This window comes from Spermophilus citellus (genome assembly GCF_964194105.1).
Source record: "Spermophilus citellus genome assembly, chromosome: 3".
Classification (NCBI taxonomy): Eukaryota; Metazoa; Chordata; class Mammalia; order Rodentia; family Sciuridae; genus Spermophilus; species Spermophilus citellus.
The window spans coordinates 161,436,466-161,457,466 of NC_138184.1; the positions used below are offsets into that span (position 1 = coordinate 161,436,466).

At 33.2% G+C, this 21,001-nt stretch overlaps 1 long non-coding RNA gene across 1 annotated transcript in view; it reads right to left on the reverse strand.

The window, feature by feature from the left end:
* The window catches only part of LOC308645525, a 250,822-nt gene that overhangs the window by 44,578 nt on the left and 185,243 nt on the right, over positions 1–21,001 (reverse strand). The window contains exons 3-4 of the long non-coding RNA XR_014021229.1: positions 13,406–13,486; positions 3,965–4,126 (exon numbers count right to left, since the gene is read on the reverse strand). This is a non-coding gene — a long non-coding RNA (uncharacterized lncRNA). The remainder of the gene's footprint in view (positions 1–3,964; positions 4,127–13,405; positions 13,487–21,001) is intronic.

Below are 21,001 nucleotides of genomic sequence, written 5' to 3' on the forward strand. Positions count from 1 at the left end.
TAGAACTTTCAACCTGTGCTTCATTGATTTATTTACAGAAGAATGGGTGTTTAAAATGGGTCTAAATTGGTCAGGAAAATATCTTAAAGCTGTTATAAAAATCAGAAAAGCATAGAAAATAGTACCTTTTTTGGAGAACTGAAGATTCATACAATGTTTTTAATAATTCTTATTAATAATTTTTGTCTTATTTTACCCAACAATAATATAACAGTGTGACTATTATTAATTTTCTACAACAATATGTTTCTTCTTCTAACTCTTCTGATTTAAATTTTCTATCTGTTGCTTGTAAATAGAATGTGAAGTCATTATTATTGATTTGTTTATTGTTTCTGAGTCTGGTGATGCCTAATATTTTGAGTGGAAATTACAGTCATCCTATTTATCTTATACCATAATTAATTGTATTGTTTTTTATTTGTTTCCTTTTTTTATTTTTCCACAGCTGTTCTTTTACTGATATGGATTAATTTTACAATGTATTTCTATTTATAATATAAATTTCTGTAAAATTTTTAGCATACATTCTTAGAATCTAAAGTTACTCAATAACTGTACCCTTTAAAACAACAACAAAAAATTAAACCAATTTTCTGTCATTATATATGTAATTTTCCCCAGGAGTTTTAGGATTTAGTTCTGTATTATATTTCTATGACATCACAATTTGGATATTATAGTTATAATCATGTGTTTATGCTTAGACTTATGGTTTTTACCAAATTTTATTTACCATGACCACTTGTATCTCAGATCATTCTCTTAAAATCATTTTTCTTTTCTTGAATATATCATTTGGAAGTTGCTTTATAGAAAGTGACTAGACCGCCAATAATTTATAGGTAGCAGACAGAATTTTGTCTCCAAGTCCCTATTTGTGGTCATTCCCTCCATGACTATGGGCAGGATCTTTACCCTGACCAAATTGGTACCTCTGAAACTTGAGAGACCACCTGCCTCGTGCAGCAGGCACTGGGCAAGGAGGCTATTTTTCTCTACCTACTTCTGCCAGCAACCCACTATACCTACTACCAATATAACCTCCAAAGCCCTCTCAGATTATTTTATTTTTCAAGAAGTAGTAGTCCAAGACAGAAAGCCACAACATCAAGTTCTACATTATTGTAGACTTACTAGGGAAATTTTAAGTATACCTGTATAGCCTAACAGAAGTCAATTTGAACCTATCTCCTAGCAAAATAGCATTTACAGAGAAAAAAAATTGTTAACATTAACTAAAGGCTATCTCAATCTAAAAGTAGCTATTTGATAAGAGCTAACATGCAGTTTACTTTTGTCTCAGAACTCAGTAAATTTATTTATTATATTCTATCTTTGTTTTCTTTTGACCTTTGGTTAAGAAGACTTTAATTGTGGTTATTTTTTTTTTCTTTCAAGTGCTTTTCTGCTAACATGACTATTCTTTACACTGGTTTTATAGTTACATCTTGTTTCTCCTTGGAGCAGATATGATTACTAGTTATAAAATATCAGGTCCAGGTTAGCCCAGAGGCAACTCAGAATTTTCCCAAACATGAAGTTTCTGCTACAGTGTCTGAGCCCCTCCCCACCAAGTAATTTTCTCCTTGTGTGCATGAGCACGTGCGGCACACACACACACACACACACACACACACAAACTACTCTGTAAACACTTTAAAGTCTTTTAAATTACCATACATTTAACTAGCAATGACAATTGGAATATAACACATATACTAATTTCTTAAATAACATAAAATGTATTAATTCCCAGATTCTCAAAGATATTAATTTTTAGTGGTGTAAATTATATATATTGCAACATTTGCAACATTTACATTTCTAAGAAAATTTGAATCAGTCTATGTAGCAATAATGACATGTATTAGTAATTAGAAAAGAGTATATATTCTCTATTGTAAAAACCAATTTAATGTAAAAAATAATGGGATGCTAAAATATCCACACTAATGCCTATTTATCTTCAACTTATGTTCAAGCATTATTGTACTACATTTAGTCAGTGAACATATAACCTCTTGAATGCTATGTTCTAAGTGCTAGGACCACTTACAACTTAGAGTTGACCAAGTATGTCATATAAAAAGAAACAATTTGGAAGAATTAGTATCCATATCCATTCAGGAAAGATAATATAAATTAAGTTACAAGTGCATTAATATAATAAGAATTACTATTGAATCATATTTCCCAAAGGTGAAAGTCTCTAACCACAACCCTAATCTTTGACCTGACCAAGGATGGGATGTGTTCCCAATTTAAAGATGATGTAACTGTCTTTTACATGCTAACAAAATTTCCCCATATGAAACTACATATTCAACCTTGGTTTATTGACACTATAACATAATCCTTAAGTTAAAACAACCCAAATAATTATTGAGATAGAGAATCTCCAGAGATACTATCTTCTGGAGCAACATTAAGAAATTAAATTTGTATTGCCCAAATGTAAAAGATTATTTACATTTTTTAGTTTTGTATATTAACTCTTATTACTCCTTAACTATTAAAACTTACCATAACTCAGTGATTTTAGTACAATTGTATTAAAACATGCACATTTTATAATTACTGTGAAAGACTTGATAGTACAATAAAGGAAGATTCATAGCAAAGATTTGATGATCTAATAAATTTTTTTCTAAAACAATTGGATTTTATAATAATTTCAAACTGTCAGTCATGGCCAAAACCTATTTTCTACTATGAAAAACTAAATCCTCTTGGTATTTTCTCATCATTCAATGAAATATGGAGAACTGCCAATATTATTTTAACACATCTATTTGGAATGTTAGAACAATTAGGCAAAATAAATAAATTACTTCTTGTTTATTGTGAAAGTAGTGTTTAACAACTCAGAGAAATGCACCTTGGTGACATCCTAAATAAGGGACCCTATCTTTGACAATGTTGAAAAATAAATATAAGGCAGGCTAAGAGTGCTGAATAAAAATAAATAACAATGTTGGATTTCACAGCAACATATTATTTATTAGTTTTGCTGTGCCAAGCTTCCTTTTAGTTTATAATTAATGAGAAGGAGATAGAGAATGTAGATTCAAGTTGGTTGTTGGAAACAAACATCTCTATTATGTTGAAACATGACCCTGTGACTCCAACAGAATCAGTAATTTTGCCAATGTAGTTGACTACCAAAAATTTCAATGAGAAAATTGTCATTATTTGTGAGGATTTAGTGTTGAATTGACCAAGCAATTCAGTTAGATAATGACTTTGGCCACTGAGATTTCTATTTGGATGGCTCACTTCTAGGTCACTGAAGCTTCCTTCTCTCTTTTCCTTTACTGAAGTTTGACAGCAGGACTTCTTTTTCTTTCTTTTGGGCCTAGCAGTGTTTTTATAATATTTTTGGCTCTATTTTATATTGTAATTTTTTTTATAATCTCTGTGTTTGTGGTAGGAAAGAGGTCTACATCTGCATAATCTTACCGAGATTTGAAATGAAGAAATGGGAAGTCTTATTCAATTTATAACATAATTTTGGCTTATTCTAGGTTCTGCCAAGAAAATAAATATGATTTGAGGAAATAATTCCAAGAAAAAGGAGGAAAGTTAGTGGAGAGTGAAATAAATAAGGAAGAAAGACATCAGGGGTGAGTAATCAAGCAACCCACCACTGTTAGTAACTAGAACCTAATTCTGCTAAGGAACCATCTGAAAAGCTAAAAATTGCCCCCCTCCAAGAGAAGAAAGAGGAGAAACTTTAAAGAGATCATCCTGTTTCTATACCATATTTGCTAAAGGGTGCTTCATGGGATACTAATCCCTTTAAACTTCTATGATCATGCATGTGTCAGAAAGATTGAGCAGGTCTTAGAAGGCACCTCCAGGTCCTGGCCCTGCTCCAGAGTGACAGCAGGGAAGCCCTGAGCAGAAAGCAAGGATGCCTGGTGGAGCTATTGTGATGTCATGGCCGGTCGCGTCTACTCACCAGAGGTTGTCACAGAGATGTCAGTGGTATAGGGAGGAGAAGGGGACAGGGCAGGCCACGGGAGGGGTTGACACAGCTTTTCTCAGAAGAAAAATGTCTTGCAATAGTTTACATTTCTTCCATATGAGTGCAGTCTTTCTTTTGTTTGTTAAACTACATTTTCTGGAGAACAACAAAAAAAAATCACAGATAAAAGTATTTGAGCTCATATTGTTAGCCTCTCACTTCTCAAACAAGATTAATCTCTCAAGACAAAACTAGGTATGAATGAATTTTGGTTTTGGACTGTGCTTTTTAGTTTATAATTTTATTAATATATTATTTCATTAACTTTAATTTTTAATTTTACAGAAAATATAAAATATTAAAGCTCTGAAATTTCTTTATTAATGTCCAACTGAATGATAAATTATTAAAATCCTCAGCAGGCATTCAAAATAAACATATATTCTTTATTTAATTTAATATTGCAATGTATAATTCTATTCCTCCATGTCCTTTTTCCTATTTTGGCAGTCTAGTTTTGACTGTAACATTAACTCTATCATTCTAACTCTGTTTTTTTTTATCTCTAATCACTTTATCTTTTCTAAGAAATTTTCTGCAGGTTTAGTTTTGGTCTTTATAGGAGGAAGAGGGACCCACTGCTCTTTGTTAGTATTTATCATAAAGTGTATTAGTCACTTTTAAAATTACATTGCCGCAGTCTGGCTGGGCACAAGATCACGAGCCATTCACAGCTTTGTAGATTCAAACAGCAATTCTTTATTCCCGAACTCACACCAGCCTCTACACATGTTCTGGGGAAATCCAAGTTCTGGGCCCAAATTCACGTACTCCACCAGGCTTTGAATCCCAAAAACTTTCTGAATTCCACGAGAACTCAATGGGAACTCAGGCAGCAGGATACGCCCTATTCCCAGCAGGAATAACCTTAAACCTGGAACTGCCCTAAACCCAAATTGTCCTAAACCGGGGAACGCCCTAAACCCAAGGAGCGGGATACTTCCTAAAACCTGCAGGATACACCCTAAACCTGGATCCACCCTGGTCCTTGAGCAGGGTCACCTTTCTCAAACATACATGCAATGTCACAGCAAATGTCCAAGGCAAGTCCATTTCCACAAGTCCTTCCTCTAAGCAACATGGGGTACGCTGGCAAGGAAATTTCGATGCGTCATTCCTACTTGTCAATGGCCCTCAGCATTACATAATGTTCTTTTTTATCATGTATAGTACTTTAATTTCTCCTTGATATAACCATATATATTTTCATATTTGTATTTTTCTAGTATTTCTTTATGCATGTCTTATTTTTAACTTCCTCTTTGTTTTTATGGAAATTTGTTTCTTGTAGTAATATCTACTTTTTAAAAATCAAAACTTATCTCAGTTCATTTGCTTATAACATAATGGTTGCCATACACAACTTCTTTGTAAACACCAGAATTATGCTTACTACATATTTTATATTGTTCCTTTTTACATTTTATTTTTCTGTATTATTTGTATTTGGTGAGTTGTTGTTATTTATTTAGAAGGAAGTTCTGCCCCATGTTTTGATGCCTAGATGATTAGTTTTCATTTGAATCCTATTGTAGACTAACACATATTTCTCTGTAAGTATTTAGAAATGACATTACAAGTATCTGCTTTACAGATTCACTCTTCACCACGAACTACTATTCTTCATCTTAAACTACTAACTCCGATAATTTCAGATCTTTAAAACATTTTCACTTTCTTCTCTCTTCCTCCTATTTGTTCTTTCCTTCACTAGTTAAACCTTTTGAATGCTTTAACTTCTCCTTCAACCCTCAGCATTCATGCTTCTGCAATTTTGCTGATGGTTAAACTTGTAGTTGTAGATTTTACCTGATTTCCTTAAACTAGGCCTCTTCTCTAATGAAAAGAGGATTGTTTCTCAATATAAATATGAAACACCATATTTATATTGAGAAACAATTTGCCTTTATCTTCCTTATCATCCTTCCTTATTATCTTCCTTAATATTTCATTGTGTGTGGAAAACTATGTGTGATGTTTGTGAATGTGCCTGTGTGCACATACATATTAGTCATTCCTGTTATTCCTTTGACTACCTAAGGTTGAAATCGATTGTCAGATAAGCATATGATCTTTTATTAAAAATCCATGAATACATAGGTGCCTGAGTAATTTTAAGGATCTATAATTAAATTAGAGAAGATAAATCTGCTCTGATAGGCCCTATAAATTATGTGAGATGCAGTAAACAGTTATGATCACAAATATATCTATTAATGTAAATTAAATTTAATTCTCAAACATTGTTGCTGCCTTGTTAGATACATTTTGATGTATAAATCAAAACACCATGCACCTGTCACATCTAAAAGCTAGGTATTCCCCAGTTAAATAAACTAACATAAGTTGCTAAGTCATCATTTCCCAAAGTTACCAGATTCATTTTGTAAACTTCTGGAGATAATTTTTATATCAGGAGCTAAAATTAATGTTACTTTCTTCAAATGCCTGAGAAGAACAATGATTATAACACAGCCAAGTTTTTATTTATATGGAAGACATTTAAATCTCAAAAAAAAGACATGAGAACATTGCATATGCTTGTTCTGATCATCTATTCACCTCATTGATAAGGAAAGGATCCTCTATGCTGAATCATACTAGATGGCCAAATGCGTGATATCTGACATGGGTCAGATGAAACTGAAAGCAATTTCTAGACATATATATTTACTATCTAGGACACCACATGACATGCAAGCCACACATGGTTTACACTAGGAAAAGACTGAATAGGGATGAAGACACAGGTTTGTAGAAAGAAGGAGATGGGATATCTTGTGTTTCCTGCAAGAGTATGCAATTTGTTTGAATAAGTGCACAGGCTGGCAAAGTTAGGTTGAGGACCAGGTAGAGAATAACCAATCTGGGTGACAGGGGAACTAGCTGGAGAGGAGCCCTTCTTGCTGCATAGCAGTAGGTCAAGGCCATATAAATCTTGCAAAGTCAAGGAAGCTCATGATTAAGCTTTGGGGGTACTGTGAGGCTCAACAATATCAAAGCAGCCGTCAAAATTTTAGAATTGACCATAAAATTATTTAGTGTAGTTTTAATAGTATTAACGTTTTAATGCTAGGTCACTGAGACTAGATGTTAAAAAAATAGAGACTTACAATGGTAATATATTTATTGACTGCAATTTCCTTAACTGCAAATTCTTAAGATTGATATAATAATAGTTATAAACTAAAACTCAAGTGTTAGCTGCTCTAGCACCAAGATACCAAAACATAGATTTACATTTGCATTTAGAAATCTGAAAGCTAATATGGGAAACTATTTCTTAATGAGAAAAAAATCCTCTAAAAGTGTCACAAAATGTCTTCTTCCATTTTTATTTATTCTAATAAAGCTCTCTTGCTTTCTATCTGTGTCCAAATATCATGCCACACAAACACAGAAAGCAAAATGTTATGAACAATGTAGGTAATAAGTATAATATATTCAGTTATTTAGCTTTGCTAATTGTAGTCACACAAGCCATTTAGAAAAACAAATTCAAAAATACTTATGAGAACAGCTAAAGTTAAAATTATGTAAAGTCTCAGCATCTAGGTAGAATATTCATAGAACATTAAAGTTTGTTCCATTTATTTCCTTTTATAAAAATATGAACCTTGGCATGAAAGATGGTGGAATGAGATTGGACATCCTTACCCTAGGTACTGCACATATGATGCAATGCTACATTGTGTACAACCAGAGAAATGAAAAGTTGTGCTGAATTGTGTACAATGAATCAAAATGCATTTTGTCATATATACCTAATTATAATTAATTAATTAGCAAATATGAACCTTGTAATATACTTGTTAATATATTTAATATAAGTTGAAATATTATTATTTTGAAACAAATGTGTGTGTGTGTGTTTAGATGTGTGAATAATGGAAGGTTCTACTTAAAGATAAAGTAATAATACATTCCAACTTAGGTGATGTGGTTCCTATAAAAGTAATCACAGAGCTAAGAATAGCTCAAGAAATGGAATTAGTTCCACCAACTTTTGCTCTATTTTTCTGCTAAAATGATCTTTCAGAAAGACTCATGTAGCTTTGTAAAGTTCATACTAGTGGTAGTGTGAAAGAGGTAAAGTTAAGTGAAAGAGATTTATAAGATAAAATTTGATTTATAGAGCTCACACCTGCCATCCAACCAGAAAACATAAATGCTCTGTGTTGGATAATCGAGAATATTTTAATTCCCAATTCCTTGCAGGCATTAATTTTTCATTTTTATTACTCTGGATTAACATTCAGATTTGAGTTGCTCCACATTTGCTTTGATATACTCAAAACATTGTCTAAATAAATATATGTATTATATATGGCAATATATTCTTGATGATATATTATATATGTATATTATATTTGTTTTCTAATCATCTTTCACAAGCTTTAAATTTTATCATATTCTCCATGTAGCAATAAAGCCATTTCTATTGCAAACTTGTAACTATAATGGATAGCAACCTTCAGGGGATACATTTCTGAGAAATTTATTTCCCCTCATGTTGCTCAGCCACCCAAAGAAAGAATTTGTTTCCCTGACAGATAAAGACTACACTGATCATTTTTAAAATGGTCTTGGGGCACCACAAATCAATAACAGAGAAAGAAAATGTAAGAAAATATTTCTTTTCATTAGGTTTATAGATAATATTCCAGATTTATGCATCAAAATTGTCTATTTAACAGTTATTAAATAACCTTAAGCATACATCATGGATATATGGGTTCTGTTTTACATCAAATAATCATGATGAAGAAAAATTCTACTTGGTTGCACTGTAATTAATTACAGAAGTATTTTAACAAAAAAATTAGAACAAATCCAAAAGCCAGAAGGTATTGCAAAACATGATATTCTACTCTGAAATCTAAAACAGTCACATGGTAAAACTTTAAATAAGTTTTAATATAATATAGTTTTGTAGCAACAAAACACAGGAACATTTTTTGTTTTATTTTGTTTTATACTCTTGCTAGATCAATATATAATAATAATAGATGTCTATAAAATTTTCATGGGAGAAGACATACATACATGTCATAGTCTATCTTAAATTCAGATATGTTCAAATTTTTCCTTACAAAACTCTGCCTTTAAAGAAAGTAATTTGAGATAAAGTGAAATCATAACATTATAAAGGGATATTTTTCTACAATTGCTCTCATTTTTCTCTGAGTATTATATATGCCTGAATTAGATATAATAAATGGAGCAATGTTTCTTTTAGAGAAGTTCCAAAAATATTTCTTTAGAAAAATGAATTTAATGTATTTCTTAATAAAAATTCTTCATATTCTATTCTATTATTTAAAAAATCAAACTGAAATATATTTTGAAGTGTCACCTTTGTGAAAATTACCAATTACTTTGTTGAAAAGTATAAAATTTAAGTAATTCATTGAATAAAACTTTTAACTTGATATAAAACTCCACTTGGTTGTTGAAAGTGTTCATCCTTCCATGGCTTGTAGCAGATGTGCTCAAACATGCCCATACCCTGTTGGCATGTGTGACATAGTATCCATGAAATATGTCACATCAGCATCATCTATATAACTGATGATGAAAGATTATTGAAAATGTGAAATAAAAGTATTTTCCATTTTACTGCTCAAAAAATATCTGCAGAACATTTTAGTGAAGGTGACAGGTTTCTACCCATGTTTGTCAGAGTTCTCCCAATATCTTAACTGTACATCATCCACATATCAGAGAATTGAGATATGACTATTATTTTGATTTCTAATATGACTAGTAACTATATTCTAGGATCCTCAAATGTTCAGGTAACAAATAAATGAATGATATAAGTAAACCATTTCTATTCCCTAATCAGGTAATATTATCTTGGGATTTAAAGATGTGGGCTGATAAGAGAACAGGGAAGACATTCCTTGACAACACAGGAAGAACTGAGAGAATGAAGGTCTCATGGAGATTCCCTGTTCTCAGCCCTCAAATCTAAGTGGATGATATAAAAATTTGATCTTGCACACCTGTAGTCTCAGCAACTCTGAAGGCAGAGGCAGGAGGATTGAAAGTTCAAATCCAGCCTCAGCAACTTAGTGAGGCCCCTAAGCAAATTAGCAAGACCAATCTCTAAGTAAAATACAAAAAGGGCTGAGGATATGACTCATTGATTAAGCATCTGTGGGTTTAATAATAATAATAATAATAATAATAACAATAATTAATGAAAATCTGTTCTTGACTGGAAATAAATGCATTATAACTCACAAACTGCAGTTCAATCAATTGTAAATCTTTTTTTTTGGGGGGGGGAAACCAATGGGAATAATTAAAATTTAAAAGATTAAAAATACCTAATATCAGGATGTTAGCATTTATAGGGTGACTATAGATAACAATATGATATTGTATCATTCAAACAAAATTCAAATATTTTTATCATAAAGAAATATGTATTTGAAGAGATAAATATGTTCAACCTGATTTAAACCTAACATATATTCATTATCAAAACATTATACCCTATCCTATAAATATAATTTTTGCAATTTTATATACCAGTTAAAAAATAAAGTTAAGAAAAAGAAAGCATCTAATACCAATGTGGATATGGAGAAATGAGAATTATTAAAAAGTATAGAAGTTTTAAATGGAGAATACTTTTTATCATTTTTAAACATTTATCGTATAATTTGAGATGTTTACATAAGAGGAATAAAAATGTTGATTCACACACATTGACATATTACATCTTACAAAAAATGTTTATAGCAATTTTATTCATAATGGGAAAAATTGAAACAGTCAAAATATCTATCAACAGGACTAGAAATAGGCAAAACATAGAATAATAATAAAATGAAATATTGTTTAGAAAGAAAAAAAAAGATGCCAGTGAAAATGGCAGCATAAGACAATCCAAAAGCAAAGAAGGATTTGACAGAAAATTGAAAATGAGAAGTTTGGAGAACTAAGGTCTTTGGAAATCTCCTCCATATTATAAGAAATACAAATTAAAACTACACTGAGATTCTATCTCACTCCAGTCAGAATGGCAATTATCAGGAATACAAGCAACAGTAAATGTTGGCAAGGATGTAGGGAAAGGGTTCACTCTTACATTGCAAATTGGTGCAACCACTCTGTAAAGCATATGGAGATTCCTCAGAAAACTTGGAATGGTGTCACTATTTGACTCAGTTATCCCACTCCCCTGTATATAACCAAGGGACTTAAAATCAGCATACTATGTGACACAGCCACCTCAATATTTATAGCATCTCAATTCACAATACCTAAGTTATGAAGCCAAACTATGTGCCCTTCAACCGATGAATGAATAAAGAAAATGTGTTATGTAACCACAATGGAGTATTAGTCAGCCATTAAGAAAAATGACTTTATGACATGTTCCAGTAAACGGCTGGATCTGGAGACTATCATGCTAAATGAAATACACCCATCCCCAAAACTCAAAGAATGAATGTTCTCTCTGATATGTGGAAGCTAACCCAAAATAAGGGGTGGGGTGGGGAGAAGAGAAGTTCAGTAGCTTAGACAAAGGGGGAATGAAGGGAAGGGAAGGGGATAGAAAAAGGAAAGACTGTTGAGAGCCACAGCCGAACGGGCCCCAGCAAACTTTCAGACTGCCAGCTGATGATTGGCTCACAGCGGCCCCAGCAACATCTAGCTGATTGGCTCCTCTGCGGTGATGCTCATTGGGCTGTTTCCCTGCCCTTTCAGACCACAGAGCTGCTCATTGGGGGACTTTTTTGGCTCCACCCACACGACCCAGCCAATCGGCCTCAAGAGCAGGAGGATTGTGGGAGGTGGGGAGGCTGGTGGTTGTGAGAGAGGCTTGTGGGAAGCCGGTGGTGGCAGTTGGGCTCTGAAGGTTTTCCTGAGGAGCTGTTTTGTTTGGCGTGTGTGGTTCTAAAAATAAAGTTCGTTTCTTTTAACAAGAGGCTCCTGAATTGTGCCCAGCAAGACTTCGGAAAAAGACAATGGAATTAATCTGACATAATTTTCCTGTGTACATTTATGAATACATCCAACAGAATGGCTTCTAACTAGAATAAGATATATTCTGTGGTTGTATAACTACATCAAAATGGATTCTATTGTTATGTATAATTAAAATGAACCAATAGAAAAGAAGAAAAGAAAAACACACTGGAGATATTAACATAAAATTTGAGGGGGTAGAAGATAAAATATGTGTAATTAAAGATAAGTCAATTGAAAATACCAAGTCTGAGGAGCAGAACAACAACAACAACAACAAAAAAAAAAAAACATGAAGAAAAATGGAAAAAGTCTAAGGCAACATAATAACATAAACATAACAAAAGTTTAAGAAGGAAAGAAGACAGAGAAAGGGGATAAGATTGACTATAAACAAATAGAAAAATATGAGTAAAATTATCATAAGTAAATAGATTAAACCTGTAATTCCAAATTTTCCAACCAGGTATAGCCCAGAAACAAATGGCTTCACTATTAAATGCTTAAAGAATTAGCATAATTACTTCTTAAGTTTTTTCAAAATATAGAAGAGGAAGGAACACTTCCTAACTTACTCTAGGAGACCAATATTACTCTTATGACAAAGACAAACCAAAGTATCCTAAGAAAAGAAAATCATAGGTCAATATCCTTTATGAATTTAAATGTAAAATCTTCAACCAAATACTAGCAAACAAAATCTAGCAGCATAACTATGTGGAATTTATCCTAGGTATGCAAAGTTGGTTCAACATACAAAAATCAACTAATGTAATATAGCATTAATAGAAGAAACAAACAAGATTTAAAACTGGTACCAAAAAAAAGCATCTATACTTTTATTATGGAAACAATGAACTAGGGATATAAGAAAACTCTCACAACATGAAAAGGAGCATCTATAAAAACCCACAGTTGTTATCAGACTTAATGGTGAAAGTCTAGAAGATTTTCCCCATAGACCAGGAACAAGAGAAGTACTTCAGCTCTACTACTTCTACTGAACATTGCACTGGAAGTTCTCTCAGAGGTATCAGGCAAGAATGAAACTTATTTGGATCAGAGAGTAAGAATTAAAATTACCTCTTTTCACAGATTACATGAATACATAGATATAGATAGTAGATAGAAGGAGGAGTAGGGTTTGGGGAGAGAATCCCAAAAAATCAATGACAAAAAGAATCTATTAGAGCTGAGAAATAAAATCAGAAAAGTTACATATAAAAATCAATTGTACTTTTACATACTTGAAATGAAAAATCCAAAAGAAAAATGATAACACAATTCCATTTCCATGAATATTAAAAGAATTGAACATTTAGAAATAAATTTAGTAAAGGACAATTAAAATAACATAAAATGTATTGATCCAGTTGCAGTAGTGCATACCTGGGAATCCACTGACTCAAGAGGCTGAAGCAGGAGGATCACAAGTTTGGGGCCAGCCTGGGTAACTGAAGAAGACCTTATCTAGAATTTAAAAAAATAAATAAAGAGGTCTTAGGATATAACTCAATAGTAGAGCACACCTGGGGTCAAACCCAGTACTGATCAAAAAGAAAAGTAAAAAACAAAAATTACAGAAACAAACTAAAGAAGAATTAAATAAATGGAAAAACAATCCATATTAATTAATTCATATTGTTGAATTATATGAATTGGAAGACTTAAGAATTTTTTTAAAGAGAGAGAGAGAGAGAGAGAGAGAGAGAGAGAGAGAGAGAGAGAGAGAGAGAATATTTTTAATATTTATTTTTGGCAGACACAACATCTTTCTTTGTATATGGTGCTGAGGATGGAACCCGGGCCGCACACATGCCAGGCGAGCGCGCTACCGCTTGAGCCACATCCCCAGCCCTACTTAAGAATTTTTAAGCTAGCAATAATATACACAGGGATCTGCAGATTTAGGTCATTCTTTATCAAAATTTCAACATTTGTTTTTGTAGATATGGAAAAACTAACCCTAAAATCAAGGGACCCTAAATACCAAAAAAAAAAAAAAAATTGGAGGACTCAGTTTCTGATTTCAAAAGTTACTATAAAAACAATAAATATTTCCCTAAAGATAGATATATGAAAGACAGAACCTAGAATGCAAAATAAAACCCATAATGTTTGACCAGGTGAATTTCAGCAAGGGCACCAACACTATTTGATGGGAAAAGAATAGCCTCTTCAATAAATCTTTGCTATACTGAACACTGACATGCAAAAAAAGTATTAAGTAGAACACTGACTTCATTCAATACACAAAAATTAACTTCAAATGGATAAGAAACCTAAATGTAAGAGACAACTATCCAGTCTTTAGAAGAAAACATAGGGATAAATGTTTATGAATTTCTTCCTATTTGTTTCACATAATTACCACCCTGGTATATTTTTCTTTGGCTATCATACAAATAAGGATGTTCTTTCAGCTAGTGATTTTTAATGAATATTAGCACCTTCCTGGCTAAGAAGGCAAATAAAGAAGCTAACATGAGCACATTTATGAGACAGTTGTTTACTATGATTCAAGAGATTAGATGTGATAAGTATTTGTATAAGAAGTTTTATTCAGCACCCTAATTCCAATTTATCCGGTGACACTGAACACACTAGTTAATAATCTGTTTTTGGTTATGGCTTATCCATTTCCCAATGAGTGTGAAGTATTTGCTTTTTTACCTTACAAAAAGGCTAAAACATTTCAAGCTACTTGCAAATTTTGTAAAGCCTCTGAGGAAGTTTTATATAAGTTCCAAAAATGAAATGTTACTGTAGCCATTCCTTGCAAATATTTTTAATCTATATCATTACACAACAGATCATTTGACAATGCTCACCATTGAAAAATGAACTTCTAGACTTAAATTTAAAAGACATATATCCTAAAATATTTCTTTAATTTTTTAAACACTTTGATTCACATCAGATGAATCAAACAAATATGCAAATACAGGCTTAGCAAGAGTTGTCCTCACCTATAATGAATTATCCTTACTTTGGGTTATTTAAAACCAACACATCCTAAGTATAGTAATTTAGTAGAATATGTTCTAATGTCATACCTTTTCTACTTTTCAAACCTTTATTATTAGCTAGATACGTTGTTTCAAGGCCTGCATGCATAAAGACATATTCCCAAAGATATTTGCTTTTATTGTTAAGAGATTATACTTAATTGAGTTCTTAAAAAGGAGAAAGCATGTATCAGGATTTTATAATATCAGAGGAAGAAGTCTATGAGTTCAATTAAAGAGTCAGAGTTGCATTCTGGTTAGCAGCATTAACTCTGCAGCCAAATGGGCTGGATTTCAATGCAATCTCTGCTACTTTGTATCTTGGTAAACATGGCAAAGTACTTGACCTAGCTATGCTCAGTTTTCTCATCTGTGAAGTGGGATTGGTAATAATATACACACTATAAGGTTATCGTTTACATTAAATGAGCATGTGACTTTAAATAGTACTCTCATATTAAACACTCACTAAATGTTAGCTATTACCATTAACTATTCCAATTCTCAGTTTATGCATGAGCTCATGCCAACATGTGGCTATTTCATTAGGGTGATCTTTCCAGACCATACAGAACTATGGATGGTCCTTCATGCACAATTGAATCATCTTGGTGCAGTTGCCATTACTACTCTCAGAATTAATGTGCTGTGGTTCCATTTTTGCTTCAGTGTCATCAATTATTTCACCCCAGGAACTTGAGCAAAAAACAAATGGAGTTAGAGAAAGGAGAGTTTGTAAGAAGAGAAGAAATTTTACTCTTCCGTCCTCCTCCAGGAAGATATTATGGCAGCCAAAAAGGCATAAAGGGAAGATTTTATTGCCGGAAATCAGACAAATTTTGGTTCTTATATTTGAAATTTGTATTTTCTTTGTTGAAATAACATATTAATATGAAATATATTAATTGATGAACATGTTTACTCTAAAATGTTTTTCCTTTCTTCATGATTCATTTCATCTAGCAATGATTCAAGACTCTTTCGGAACATATTCAACTAATGTCCAACCCAGTGCTTTTCCAGAAAGACTTCATTTTCACATGCTATTATTTTTACAAAACAAAAATCAGATTTATTCTAGAAAAATAAGATTAAAATGTATTAGCATCTGCAACTCTCACTACTGTTGTATGAATCCAAATACATAACTAAACAAAAAATATATATTTTTTCTATTTTAGCAATACATCATATCTCTAAATCTATTTCTTTTTCTTTTTATGTTTCTTTGAATATATAAACTTGATGCTCATAAAAGGGAAGTATCATTTTACTTTGGTTTTGGCAAAATATATAAAATTAAGATAAACTACCTATATTATATCTACCTGTTCTTACATGCTGCCATTGCCCTATTCACACCTCATTCTCCTGCATTAATGTAAGCTTTTAGAAAGTGATGATAGTATGAGATGTTTTTTGTTAACAAATATAGCCTTCCCAGATGATTCTCATATGTCAAATCAAAGAACACTTACTTTGTGTCTTAGAATAGGGACATTTGGAAAGTGTTTTCTAAAACAGCAGTTAACATTTCCATTTCCAGAATATTAACATAATTATGTGTTTTCTTTTTATCAGGATATAATGCCTTCATTTAAATTGTGCCAAATATGGAGTTTTTCATTGTTTTTTTAATAGAATAAATGCCTGATTATATGCACTCCTTTCAAATCCCAAAACAAAGACCTATGAAAGCCTTGCCAAATGAAAAGCACTCATTTTGATACTGAAAACGTTGACCTCATCCCACTACAGACTACAAGATTTAATGCTGAAAAAAAAAATTAATGTATTTCCAGATAAAAATAAAAGTGCACTACCAAATATTCCCATCAAGGCAATTTGAAATATGTTACTCTTTTCATATTTTGCACCTATCCTTCAGTAATACTGCCACAAGCTAAAATTGTGTTTAGTTTTCTTTAATAGTGTTATTAAATAGACTATATATTTTAGGAGAATTTAGAATCCAAGTGAATAGCAAGATAAGGAAAACAAAGATAAAACATTATCTTAGTACTCATACCTTTTGACATTGAAATGCAATGTTCAATGTTTGTCTCTCCTTTGGCCTTATCATCTTTGTAGCTTATAACAATCTGTTGGTGTTATATATACCCATTTTTTTTTACTAGGCAAGAAAGTGCAGGTTAGTAGGATGCTTGCATCACTGTCTCCCTAGTTCAGGTATAGCTTAGAATATTTTTAATTTCAAAGATCTTTCCAAATGCACTAGGGGCTCAAACATTGCCTTCAGGAATGTCTGTCAGATTCCCCATTTTGCTTTCCCTAAGATTTAAGCTAGAAGGACCAACGTTTTTATGGTCATGCAACAATACTATACTTCTCTGAGAGAACAATGTGTGTCCTTCAGAATGCAGTGAAGTGCTTACAGTTTCTAGGAAAGCCTGACCATCTTTTAGTCAAGTCTGACTAGTCACTTTTTCTGAACCCCTCTGGTAAAATTTTAGATCACCCATTTTGCAAGATCATATGCAACATTTTTTTAATCATTTAAAATATATATGAAGTCCTCCCAAGGCCTGATGTTCTCCAGAGCATAAAGCATGCTCCCCATAACCCTGCTTGAGTTGGTCAATGCATTGATGGAATCTCCACTTTTGACTGAAGTTTGCTTCTTTGTTGAATTTGTTGTTCTTTCAAACTGTACCTTATAAAATATATAGCACCTTGCCTAAAATATGGCAATGTGGATGGCCAAATATCACATGCTGAGACTCAAAGGAATTTAATTTAAAGCAATCTCCCAAAGACATCATTTTCTTTGATTACCCTTCAGAAAAAGAAAAAAGAAAGAAAGAAAACATCTAGTGCTTTATCATGTGTGAAGTGGAACATCAGAAAGCATGCTTCTAAGAAAAGCCAGGTGCTTTTACCACAGAGCAGAATTGGAGAGTCTGATGAGCATGCTGGAGAGTCCTGCAATATTTGTCAACAAATATCTTGGTAGCTAAGATGTGATGATTTAATAGGATAAGGAAAGTCATTGAAATGTTAGTGGTCTCTGCAAATCAGTAGACTAGAAACATAAAATGTTAAATACTGCTTTCTTCTGTTTCTATCTTACCCTTCTAACCAAGGTTCTTTGTTTTTCTGGTGAATCTTCTTGATACACAAAAATTGCTATCATTTATTGAATTTATTTTAATGTTTTAGTATAGCATTTCTCAGAAAATTACTTGCATTTCAAAAAGGGGAATTTAGACCAAGCAATAAACAACTAAAGGTAGACTGTTTACCATTTATAATTCATAAAAGGAAACATTCACTGGCCATAACTGTGAGCACTGAAAATAAATTCTGGGTAACCTAGTGCCTTCCAGTAGTTGAGGTACCCAACCTGATTCAGTTTTATTTCCCTCATGAAAACCTCTATCCTTCTTCCTTTGAATCACTCACTTCTAACATGTTTCCTGCATTCTATTTGTCTTTCCTCAGCCCATTTTGCATGTGTAGGGGTACTGAAGGCTGAACCCAGGGGGCACTCTACCATTGAGTTATATGTCCAGTTCTTTTTTTTTTTTTTTTTTTTTAGGTCAGGTCTTGCTAAGTTTTGAGGCTGGCTTCTAACTTGTGATCCTCCTGCCTAAGCCTCCCAAGTCACTAGGCATGTGCCATTGTGCCTGGCACTCTAGTCCATATTTAAAGACAAAAATCATAATGTGTGCAATGTTAGTTAAGCCAAGCACTACCTTCACACTAGCAAGAAAGAATGGCTTTTTTACTGCACTTAAAATTAAATCTAAATTCCATATGGCCCATGAGCAATTCCATGATCTTCCTACTGCTTATCTATCTGCCAACATCTCAATATTAAACCTTGGTTTAATTCCATTGGTCTTCTTTCAGTCTTTGAACATGCAGAGCTCATTCTACTATTGGGCCTTTATACTTGTTGATGGGATGTCTGGAAAATTTAGCTCAAATGTTGCTTTTTTTGGAGAAGTCTTTGTCTCTCTATTCAGAGCCTTCCCATCTCCAATCTAGTCACTTTCCTCATAACTCTGTTGTACTGTCACCACAGCAGACAGCAACATTTAAAATGCATTTACTGCTTTACTTGGCTTCTCCACAGATCTATTCTCTCCTTGGGAAGCAGAGCAGCACCTAGAAAATTAAACACTCAGTCCATATCAGTGGAATAAAGCCTTAATGACTAGGAGCAGAAGCAACACAGTGTCTCTAGGAGCAGAAGCAACACAGTGTCTCAGTGTTGAGTCACATAATTTCCAAAGAGAACAGTGGGCTGAATTTCCAGCAAGGATGAGGAAGGAGGACAGCTGATTTCTGTTAGGGAGGAAAAACAAGTAGTGACACTTTTATAAGAGTTAGAAATATCAATTATTATTTTCCCCTACACATTGAATCAGAAAATGTCCAGTGAAAAATCCAAGACAATAGGATAATTCTGTGAACAAGTGAAATGGAACACAATGAACAGGTAAGTGTGAAGATAGCTTTAGTTGTTACACTTTGATGTGAAAAGAAGAATGACCAGGTATGTTGACAGCCACAGCCGAAGGGGCCCCAGCAAACTTCCAGCTGCCAGCAAACTTCCAGCTGCCAGCTGATGATTTGCTTACAGCAGCCCCAGCAAACTTCTAGCTGCCAACTGATTGACTCCTCTGCAGTGATGCTCATTGGGTTGTTTCCCCGCCCTTTCAGACCACGGAGCTGCTCATTGGGGGACTTTTTTTGGCTCTGCCCACGCAACCCAGCCAATCAGCCTCAAGAGCAGGAGGAGTGGGGGAGGTTGAGAGGCTTGTGGGAAGCCAGGGTGGCAGTTGGGCTCTGAAGGTTTTCCTGAAGAGCTGTGTGGTTTGGTGTGTGTGTTCTAAAAATAAAATTCATTTCTTTTGACAAGTGGCTCCTGAATTGTGCCCAGCCATACTGCGGCACAGGTATTCCTTTTATTTTAAAAGAAATTATTGTTATAAATAATCATGTACATGTTGTTTTAATTAAATGCAAACTATCTATAATGTGCATTGATGTATCATAAAACTTAACCTCTATTTAAAGATAACCCACCTTCAAATATGCACAACTTGATAGAGACTTAACAAGTGTGTCCGTAACCTTTAGTATTAAATTGGCACTTGCCCTGTATTTCCCTGCTTTTAATGAATTTATTTCTCTTGTCCTCTGTTGGGACAGATGAGTCTCAGGCTGCCTTTGCTCTTGTTTGTCCTAGACAATCTCCTGCCTCATGCCCTTGCAGCCAGGCTGCCCAATCTACTTGCCTGTGATTTAACCCCCAGAATCTCAGTGGCCTCCCCACACTCTTACATCTGATCTAGTCATTGAAATTCTCCTTCTTTAAATGAATTCCCAGTTTCATCTTCAGGTGAGCTGAGTAATCAATGGTTCGGGAAAAGCCTATTTCCTTTTCATCTTGATCCTATGAATGAGGATTTTTCAGTTTCTGAACTCAAGTTGGCAAGGAATGTGCCTTTATTTTGGTGCCACGTGTTCATCTTTTGCTTGATTTGGAAGTAAATTCACTCTTGCAAACAGATTTTGCATGTTTATGAGTGCTGGCAGGTTAAAAGATACTCTTGACCTCCATAATTTTATACTGGAATCGATTGTCTTTTGAAGGAAACAGAATTTTTCCCTGAATAATATTTACATACTTTACATACACTGAAAAAAACTATTACAAATGAAGCTATTTCTGATGTATATTATATCCTTGCTTTAAAAGAAGTTTATGTTTTTATCCATTGGAAAATATTCTACATTTAATTGATGCAAGAGCATTTTTCAACTTTGCCATAAAAATGACAATTGCAGTGACCTTTGCATGTTCTGTCACAAGTGGGAGTGACACATTGACAGGTTGCTCCACACTGAATACCGCCCAAAACAATACCAGGTCCTTTTGTGTATGTTTACGATATAAAAAATTGAGTCACTTAAGAAATACTCAAACAACCCTGGAAAATAAAGA